Source organism: Phodopus roborovskii, unplaced genomic scaffold (assembly GCF_943737965.1).
Source record: "Phodopus roborovskii unplaced genomic scaffold, PHOROB, whole genome shotgun sequence".
NCBI lineage: Eukaryota > Metazoa > Chordata > Mammalia > Rodentia > Cricetidae > Phodopus > Phodopus roborovskii.
This window is the reverse complement of record NW_026125444.1, coordinates 9,632,409-9,643,118: the sequence shown is the minus strand read 5'-3', so window position 1 is coordinate 9,643,118 and position 10,710 is coordinate 9,632,409. Positions and strand designations below refer to the sequence as shown.

The 10,710-nt window shown below is 43.8% G+C and overlaps 1 protein-coding gene across 2 annotated transcripts in view; it reads left to right on the top strand.

Annotated features, from left to right (window-relative positions):
* The first annotated feature begins 2,041 nt into the window (after window positions 1-2,041).
* Window positions 2,042-10,710, top strand: part of Fam3c (FAM3 metabolism regulating signaling molecule C) — a 48,434-nt gene continuing 39,765 nt past the window's right edge. Inside the window, exon 1 of one of the 2 annotated variants that reach the window (XM_051175739.1) lies at window positions 2,042-2,214. The gene's annotated coding sequence lies outside the window, so the exon portion shown is untranslated. The remainder of the gene's footprint in view (window positions 2,215-10,710) is intronic. The other variant, XM_051175740.1, reaches the window with a different exon arrangement.

The following is a 10,710-nucleotide window of genomic DNA, read 5'->3' as shown; positions in this document are numbered from 1 at the left end:
GCCCTGCATTCTCCTTAACCGGTGCTCATTAAACCCAAGGACTTCCTCTGTCTCCCTAAACCTGACAAATAAAACATAAGAAGTTAGGCTGACTTTTCCATAAACAGGCTAAGCCACAACCATTCTGAAGGAGCAATTTATTGACTTAAGAATAAACAAACAAACAAAACAAAACAAAAAACCCTCACAATCTGCAAGTAAGAAAGTATATAGTCTACATTATAATACAAGACATATTCTCACACACAGATTTACAAAGTGTGTGCAGTGCATGTTTTGGGAGTGATTTGACTCTATTTTATTCAATGAATCAAAAACAAAGCAATGTTGCTTATGACAGTATTGTTAATTTTGTTGTTGACTAGAAGGATTCTGAGCTATGACTTATTGTGTGTTGGGAATAGGAGAGCAAACAGATTTTAGGAACACTCATTGCTTCAAGACTGGTGTTGTAAGGATGTTGACAAATAAAGTTTCCTTACTAGTCTGTTAAGTAATGGAGGAAAAAGCTCATTCCCAAACAGGAAATTCCTACTCAAGAGGCTTCATAAATTCTTCCAGTGGGATATAGGAACTAGAGGGATGGCATGTATACATTGTCACCATTTTTTGATACAGTAAAAGCTAAATGCTTTCTTGTTTGTGGCTGGGTGGAATCAAATGGAAGTCCAAATTCACAACTTACTTTTTAAGCAAGTGATTTTTAAAGCTTGGTTCATTGATTCATTAAAGTAACTCATAGATTTCTACTTTGACTAAACATGAGGACATATACATTAAGACAGTGATGGCTTGAATGAGAATGCCACCTCTCCTCCATAGGGTCTTATATTTGAATGCTTAGTCACCAGTTAGCGGAACTGTTTGGGAAGAATTACGAGGTATAACTTTGTTGGAGGAGGTGTGTCACTAGGGGTGGGCCTTGAGGTTTCAAAAGACCTTGCCTGGCCCTGCAATGTCCCTTGTTCGGCCCTGCAATGTCCCTTGTTCTCTTGCCCATGGGTCAGGATGTAAAGTTGTTTGCTGCCGTACCAGGTCGATGATGCCTGTCTGCTTCCCACTGTAATAATTATGGACTAACGCTCTGAAAGTGTAAGCAAGCCCAAAATTAAATGCTTTCTCTTTACAGGAGCTGCATTGGTCATGGTGTCTCTTCACAGCCATAGAACTGAGAAAGACCTAGAAGTGTTGGGTATTTAGAAGGTGCTCAGCTTTTCTGTTTCCTTACCTTTCCTGGGTCATCAGCATCAGAATTCATAACTCTTCTTTAGGTTGTGTGTTTTGTGTTTTGGGAGGAAAGCTAAAATATGATAATTGCTAAAGTCATACCCTACTACTTTATTGCAATTTAAATTTTGCTACCATAAATTATTCTACCATAAAATTTCCCCAAGAAATAAGAATTAATAGTCATTAATTATTCAGATATGAATTTGAAACATGAAATAATATTGTGCTCTCAGGTTGTGTATCCTAAAGTTCGTGTTAATTTCCTAGTTACCCATACAAACTTGCAAAAGATAAAGTTCTGAACAACTGAGGAAAAAAAAAGTTGTCATATTGCTAGTAATTTGAAAAAAGAAACTGGCATGCAAAATGCAAGTAGTACCCCTTTTCCTTGATAGATCATTCAGGGCTGTACACTTCCTTGGCTCCTGCCAGTAGGATTATTCTTATGATCAGTTTCTAGGAGTCAAGTGAAGATTCCCGATGGTCCTAGTCTGATACAAGTCTAGGAAGGGACTGGTCATTTCAAATTGCCTCCTGAAAGGTTGGGATTCTGTGCGTGAGATTTAAGGGCGGAGGCTGCGACACGTTTCCCCTCCTCCCGGGGTGCCACTCAACCCCTGGCTGCGGACGCAGCAGCTCCCACGTGGCAAGCTCGGATTGAGCAATTCAGGCCAGGAGTCGCAGAGGCGACCCGGGAGCGTGGCGGCGGCGGCCCTTCCTTCCCCAGTCCTCCCCCCCCCCACCGCGTAGGCTCGGTCCTCCACCGCCAGAGGGCGTGCGCGGCTGCGCGGCGGCAGGGCCCATTGGCCGCTGCGGGAAGCGTGGGAGGCGGCCTGGGGCGAGCTGGCTTCCTCCTAGGTGCGGGCGATCGCGCAGCGAAGCGGGAGGAGCCGCAGGAGGCCGGGGCGCGAGCGAGGGGCGGCGGCGGCGGCGGAGGCTCCCGTCGGCCTCCGACAGGACTGACGGCGGCGCGGCCGCTGGCGGGTGAGGCTCGGGGCTGGTAGGCGGCGGCGGGCTTGGGCGCGGCTGGGCGAGCGGTGGCAGGAGCGGAGCAACACGCTGGCTGTCTCGCATCCCGACGCGGGTCGCAGCTGCTTCGGGGCCCGGGCGTGCGATCATCGCGGCCCGCACAGCGGCGTCTGCACCTGGCGCGCGGTCGCGGCCGTCCCCGGGTTCGAGCTGCACCTGGAAGCCGGGGTTTGCCCCTGGCGGTCGGAATCGCGCAGGTTGAGCGTTGCCTGAGAACGGCATGGGATGGGACTTGCATGCTGGACTTGAACTCCGTGCTGGGCGGTCTTGACTCACTCGTAAAGTTTACGTCTCTGCCAAACTGAAGCCACAGTCTCTCTCTCTCTCTCTCTCTCTTTTTTTTTTTTTTTTTTTTTTTTTTTGCAAGCTAGCCCATTTTGGTGTCCTACGTCTTTGATGAGCCCTGTTTTATTTTATTTCATTTTATTTATCTCCCCCCCCCCGCGGTGTTCATAGCTGTAGTATGCTCGATGTTAAGTGCACTTATATACCAAAATAATGAGTGACAGTTGGACGATTTGAGGTTAATATGTTCAGCTGTAACTTTCTGGAAGTCGTCAGCCTCAACTTACATAATTACTTCCTAAAACACAGAACCATCTGATACAACTTTTGCCCTGTTTCTTTTTTTGTCAGAAATGCATGGATACCAAGTCACTAATTTGTATCTTTTACTATCTACGTTTACCCAGTATTTTCATGCGCATATTTTCTTTTCACAACTCACATGTGTCCTGTTACTACTTCTTAAATTCTACGGATTAAAACATACATTTCGTAAAATAATAAGTAAAATTGGGTGATAATGGCTGATCCCCGGGCCTGTGAGGTCCTGGCGGGACCAGGATAGACTGATCCATTTTCCAAGACTTTGGAAACATTGTTACTCATGCTACACATTGGAGAGCACAGAGAGATCTCCATTTAATGCAGAAAATGAAGTTAGTAACCTTCCCATTGCCACTAAACAGGAAAGTGGCGGAATGGGTAAGTTAGCCTTACTTGCCCTGTTATACTTCACTGTTTCTGGGAGGTTCTTTCTAGTCTGGTGATTTCTCTGACAGTTTACTAGGTTTTTAGTTTTATGCAAGTGATTAGGGTCGTTTCCCAGATTCTTAATATGTATTTTCTACATATTAAAAGCAACCCTTCTTTGTAGGAAGAAATCATATACACAGCAAGATAAAATTCCTCCAGTCAGTAACTTTCTGTGTCTCTGTGGTTGTGGAGATGGGGAGCCACAGAATGATGAAATTATGTGGACCAGAATGAGAGTCACAAACTCTCAGTGTCACATTCTCTGTGGAGGTGCCCTCCACTCCCTCCCTTGGTAGGCAGTTGAGCATCTTGTGTTAGTTAGAATGATGCATGAGCATCCTTAACAATGAGTCTCCGCCAGGCTTGTTAAGGTAGTGCTTTGGGATCAGCTGGTAACTAATGGCACCATGCATTACCTGCAATTAGTGGTCTCTGAGTTTTGAAGGGCATTAGGCAATAAAAATAGGAGCTTGTAAAATTGTTTTGGCTGATAATGTTTTTTTTTTTTTTTTTTTTTTTTTTCCCTTTGTGGCTTCTTTCTGTGCCAATGGCTGCTCACCAGCCTTCTTGTCTTGGCAGATGGAAGCACTCTGTTCAAGCACTTCTCAGAGGTGGTTTGTTTGGCTGCTGGTGTGTGTGTGTGTACCTTGGTGTGCTTCAGTTTTACGTTTGACCTAATGTGTAAGTGGTACATGAAGTGTCCGTAGGGGAGCCCTGAGACTCGAGATGAAGATGCTGTAAATCTTTGTCAAGTAGAATGTAGTTACAGGAAATGACAACCCCACCACACAGGGTGTAAATTTATGCCTCCCTTTCTTCTTGTTTTCTTTCTTAAAAAACAAAGGCAAAACAAAACACCAGCAGTGTGTAAACTGAAATGTCCATACCCTGTTTTGTTCTTCCTATAATTAAAGTGTATTTTTTTTAATTTTTTGTCATTTTTTTTAAAAGAAGTTTATTTTCATCTTTGTGTCTTTCATATGTAGGGGATAGGAGGAATACCCGTGCAGTGGTTCATGTTTGGCGATAAAGGGACAACTTGTAGGATCTGGTTTTCTTTGTGGGACTTGAACTCAGGTTGTCAGGCTTGTCAGCAAGCACACTTACCTGCGGAACCATCTTGCTGCCCCTTTGTCATGGTTTTTCGTTGTCTGTCCAGCTTTCCCTTAATGGCATATGGTGTAAGGTTAAGTAAGGCATTTAAAACAGCTGTAGAGTTCTAAAGGCTGCACTGTTTTTATGTCCTGGGTTCCAGAAAGCTAACCACCATTTTAGTTTTTCAAGTGGCTATTAGATTTTTAAACAAAAACAAAACAAAACAAAACAAAAATAATCTGCTTTGTAGAAGGGAAGAAAGCATGTGGACAATTTAAGCTCGAATAATCGGTTTTAACCATTGCAAACTGGAGTTCTTTTATCTTTTCTCTTTCCTTCCAGGGTTACTGCCTGTCTTTTCCCCTTCTACCTGGCACACCTGGCCCAGAGATAGCCAGCCCCCATTTCCATTTGTTGTGCAAAAAAGAATGAAAATTCCTGTCGTATGAACTGGACTCTGCATTATTTTGTTTTAGACCTGCCTTGGTTTTCTTTTTTATTTCTCTGTGTGGGTTGGTGGGCTGTAACCCTGATGCCCTCAGCTCTAAGCCCAAGAGAGAATCTGATAAACATGCAGGGTTTTAATGCCTACTCCAAGAATTCTGACCCTGCAGGTCCACAAGAGCATAGAGCTTTGCTTGTTAAAAGGCACGCTGGTGCTTCTGACCTCCCTGATGTTGGGACACTACTTTTGTGAGGCCTGAAAAGAAGTTGGTCAGAAGGACGTGTCACTAAATCTATGGCACCTACCATTTTCCTAAGAAAAGTGTGTTTGAAAGCTTCTCCATTTAGGCTCTTAATGTGGAAGGCCATGTGTTTCTTAAAATTAGTAATAAAGAGGGTTAGGATATAAGACTAAAAAGTTAATCTGAGGATGGGAAGATCACTCAGTCTGCAAACTGCTTGCCAGGGGATCACTGGGACTCCCTGGTTGGTCAGTCTAGCCTGATGAGTATTGAGAGACCACATAGACAGTAACAAAAGAAGACACCTAACAGTGATGTCCGGTTTCTCTCTCTCTCTCTCTCTCTCTCTCTCTCTCTCTCTCTCTCTCACACACACACACACACACACACACATACACACACACACCCTCCCACATGACATACACATCAACCCACACAAACATGTACACACATAAATACCATACCCTTGGAATAATTCTATTAATATTTCTTTAGATGTTCAACCATGTGAAATATTTGTAAGTTTATGAAAGGTGTCCTTACTCTCTCTCTCTCTCTCTCTGTCTCTCTCTCTCTCTCTTTGTGTGTGTGTGAGGGGTAGGCATTTTGAGACAGTATTTCTCTGTGTAACAGTCTTAGCTGTCCTAGAACTTGCTTTGTAGACCAGGCTGGCCTTGAACTCACAGAGCTCCACCTGCCTCTGCCTCTCAAGTGCTGCGATCAAAGGTGTGCGCCACCATTGCCTGGCTTGAGATCTGCTTGTAATGAAGATTGTACTGGTGGCTGAAGTATACCTCAGGTGTATCTTGAGGTGTTGGGCACTCTTATTTCCGTTCATTTGTGCATTAGCGGCTTACTGGAAAGTTTTGTAGTACACTGAAATAATTCATGTAGCATTTACAGTAGGTGTGGCAGGTCCATTTGACCTGTAGCTTTTTATCAGTCCCTTTTAGTTAGTAGTCCTCATTACCTCCTGCTTATTGACTATATAGCCTGCACATGCCATGTACCCTCCTGTGCAGGGTGGCTTTCAGATATGGTGGTAATAAGGTTAGCCAATCTGTGTCAGAAGAGACCTGAACTGTGGCTGTCAGCTCAGAAAATATAAAGCTCTGATGGCATATGGCACCCTGATGGAGTGTCTGTGAAGGTTAGAACCCATCTTTCTGTACTACTGAGAAGTCAGTGGAGAATAGCTCTGCCTGTGTATGAGCTACCGTCATTGATGAAGAAACTTGCTTAGCTATATTATTAGGTTAAGGGAAGAAGTAAGGCTCTTTTTAATCCCTTAAGTGTTTTGTTGGGAAACATGGTTAAATGCATGTGGATGAACTGGTCTGTTTCACTAAATCAGCTAGCTCTAATGTCTGGTTGGGGGGGGGGCAGAAACAACTGTGCGTGTCCGATTTCTGTAGTCTCCAGAGTTCTGCTATGAAATTGCTAACGCTGGGCTGTCTGGTATTGCAACACTGCTTTCAGAATGTCTATCAGGCTTGTCCACCTGTTACTCCATTAAATCTAGGCAAAGTTGGCCTACGCTAGCTCCTTCCCTAACCTGTTTTCAAGTAGAGACACTGGGTCTTAGCATAAGAGAACAGAGCTGCCATAGATCACATAATAGGCTTCGAAATGTTCTTCCCAGCCAGGAAGAGCAGCTGTGAAGTAAGGCATAAGGACGCTTCATGAGGGCCAGAGAAGTCAGGGAAGTCTTCCCGGTGCACTCCTACATTGCATTGGCTAACAGGCGGGGGGGGGGGGGGGGGGGGCAGTAAGAACACTCTAGACTTGCAGTCCACATTTAGATGTTAAGTCTCCTTTCAATGAATTTCCTTCCATTTTGTGCTACTGAACACAACAAGAAATGCCGGTCATAAGATGTTGATTCGGATAACTGAAAAATCCAGAGATGGATGGTGGCATAGGCCAGTGAGCCTAGCGTTCTAGACACTGGAGACTGAGACAGGAAGAATGAGGTGTTGAAGTTCTGCCTCAGCCAAACACACAGGAGCAGCTAGGCACAGACCATCTGCATGCCATTCTTCCCCAGGTTTTTCCCGAAGAATTCTTCCACTGACTCATTCTGTAAAAGTTTTTGGTCTGTGGCTTCGTATTCTCCCATTCAGAGTACCATTTTGCAGAAGTGGAAATTTTTCTCTGTTGTTGTACTTAGGTTGTTTTTTGTTTTGTTTTGTTTTGTTTTGTTTTTCCTTCCTCTACTCAGAATATAAGATTAGTTTGTTTCCTTGTTAAGAGTTTTTAATTGTTAGTTAACCATTATTATTCTTTTTTTTTCTTTTAATAACTATCATGTTCCTTTTGTGGGGTTTTGTGTTTGAGGGTAGAGAGTCCCATGTAGCCCATTCTGTCCTTGAACTAGTTACTTTGAAATCTTTGTTCCCTTCCCTTGACTTCCTTAGTGCAAGGATTTACAGGTATGTGCACCATACTTGTGTTTTGAAGCCCCCTCTCTCTCTTCCCATTCTCTTGCTTTCTCTGTATAGATTATTTTTTAGAAATATTTGTCTTGTAGGATTCAGTACCAAGTGTCCTGCCAATATTAAATCCTTTCTCAAGTTAATTTCTCTATTAAGCACTTATTGTTGAAATCTTTAAAATCACTTGATGTTAAAATCTGTCTGTTAAATTCACAATATCACAGTAGTCACAGCTTATGTTGCATACTGAGTTATTGTTTATTCTTGTTTTGTAGCATGAGAAGCCAACACCAGGCCCTCTTGATGTACCACTGAGCTAAATAAACCCTTGTCCTTGTTCTGCTGTTTTTGTTTTGAACAGCCTTTCAAGTAGCCCCTCTGGCCCCTAACTTATTTTGGTGCCCAGGCTGATCTTGAAATTTGATCTTCTCTTCTGTCTTCTTCACTGTTCTATTGCTATGAAGAGACTCCGTGACCAAGGCAACTCTTACAAAAGGAAGCAATTACCTGGGGGCTTGCTTACAATGTCAGAAGTTTAGTTCATTATCATCATGGTGGAGCATGACAGCACACAATGACCCTGGAGCAAGAGCCAAGAACTACATCCTGATCCTCAGACTGAGAGAGAGAGAGAGAGAGAGAGAGAGAGAGAGAGAGAGAGAGAGAGAGATATGCTGGGTGTAGCGTGGGCTTTTGAGACCTCAGAGTGACACTTCCTCCAACCTTCTTCTAGTCCTTCTTAAATAGTGCCACTGCCTAATGACTAATCATTCAAATACATGAGCCTGTGGGGGCCATTCTTATTCAAACTACCACGGCTGAGGTTGCAGGCTTGCATCACAGTATCCTGTTTTTATGGTGCTGGGAACCAGACCCAGGGTTTCCTGCATCATGGGCAGACACTGATGACTCTGCTCATGAGCTCCACTCCTCATACTGGATTCTTTAAAAATGTTATTTCATTATTTGTTTGTTTCATTCCAAGAGATAGGGTTTCTCTGTGTAGCCCTAGCTGTCCTGGAACTCACGCTGTAGACCAGGCTGGCCCTGAACTCAGAGATCTGCCTTCCTCTGCCTCCCAAGCACTGGGATTAAAGGCATGCGCCACCACGTTTGGCTCATCCTGGAGTTTTGAATGTCAGTATTCCTTTCCAATGTGCAGTCTTCTTACCTGCCTTTTTTTTGTTAGTTCTGTTTCAAAAATTTGTCTGGCCTGGCAGAGTCCACCTGGCATTCATTGGGTCCGGAGGATCGAGATTCCTTACATCATTCATGATTCCCAGCCCAGGGAATGTATTTAAGAGCTCAATTACAAAAGTTGGTCAAGCATCAGACACAGAAGTACCCATTCTTTTTAAAAGCGTGTCATCAAAATAATCCCATGCCAACACCCACATAAAGAAGACCGCTGTCATTTCCTCCCTGTGAGTATCAGGGAACAGAATTGAGTAACCACTTCTGTTTCTGTCTTTCTGCCTCCAGCAGTAGGCTTTGAAACAGGACCACGTCCAGACTCACTGCTGCCTTGGCTGTAGGCCTACAAACTCCAGCTATAGGAGGGGAAAATTGTTTCCACTGGAAGGGATTCCTTCTGCTTCTCATGGACAGTACATGCTGGTGAGATGTCTGGTCCATAGAAGCCATCTTTGTTCTGAAATAACCCAGCAAAAATGGTCAACTACTTAGGTACCATTAGGGAAGTTTATCAGTCTTCTGTTTTATTTTTTTCTAATTAAAAAAAAATTACTCTTGAGGTTCAACTAATCATATACATAATCCTGTATAGTTAGGCCAGGGTCATTTATCATAGTGGCTTAAAAAATAAAATTTTATTATTTTGTTGTCCATAAGCAAAGTTGAGTCAGACCTGGTGGTATACTTGGGAGTCACTTGGAAGGCAGAGCCAGGTACATCTCTTTACTTTGAGGCTAGCCTGGTATACTTAGTGAGTTCTAGGCCAGCCAGGGCTATATGTAAGACCCTATTTCAACAACAACAACAATCCCAAATCACAACGCAGTTGGACCATCCATCTTCATTCCACCCAGCTGTGGGTGTAGAGTAAGGATAGAAATTGTAGTCCTTGAAGCCAGAGCATACTCTGTCTGTCCCTTTTATACAGAAAGTTTGGAGGCTTTTGTCTGGCAGTAGTCACGTGTATAAACTCTATGGTATTGCAGTGCCCTCTCCCTCCCCCTCTTTTTTTGAAACAGGATCTCACTATTTAGCACTAGCTGTCCTGGAACTCACTCTGTAGACCAGGTTGGCCTTGAACTCAGAGGTCTGCCTGCCACTGCGTCCCGGTGCTTGGTTTTAAGTTGTGCACCCGCTGTTTGCCGCTGTTTTAAACCTTGCACTTTGGTTTGTCGTTAGCAGAGCAGCTTACCCAGGGGCTCTTCTAGATGTCGCCCCTACTCTCAGAACCAACCCATTTTTCTCTTGTTCATTAAATGTTCATAGTGTTTTTATCCTGACAGTGTTTTTATCAGTCCAAGTTTGCCTGGAAAAATAAATGATGCTTAAGTGATAGATATGTACGTGTGTGTGTGTGTGTGTGTGTGTGTGTATGTGTGTGTGTGTGTGTGTGTAGAAAGGTTCTGTGTAACAAGCTATATATCTGTCATTATATGATCTATTATACATAGGTTGCAATTTATTGGAAGAAATGGGCTCGCACAGTTCCAGAGTCTGAGAGATCCAGGTTTTGCATTTGCATGTTGTTAGCGGTCAAGCAGAGCCCATGGCCTAGTGTGCCTGTGCACAATTCTCCCAGCCTAAAGATGGACAGAGAGCAGTCTCTCTGTTAGAAAAGCCAGTGTTTCTTCCTCTCCTCAGATATCAGGATAAATGCAAAAGATGTGTCCTTAAAGGGTGATGGAAATTCTCCCAACTAGAAAACAAATGAGTTTTGCGTCGGATTCCAGGTGGGTGTCCTCTGATGTGCTTAGAGACAGTGTCAGATCATAGACTACTTTTCCCACTTTCTATGCCAATTACAAGTCCAGGCTGCTCTTTTTGCACATGGGTCTGCTGGAGCAGTTATAACTGGGGTCCCCACAACCCCTTCCTGAGGTAACTTGAGTGGTTTATACTTAACGTCCAGTGCATTATAGGCTATTACGGACAACACTGGTGAACGAATGCAGAGGTTGCGGTGGGAGTTAGAGTCTTCTGGTGAACCACTCCCCTGGAACCTC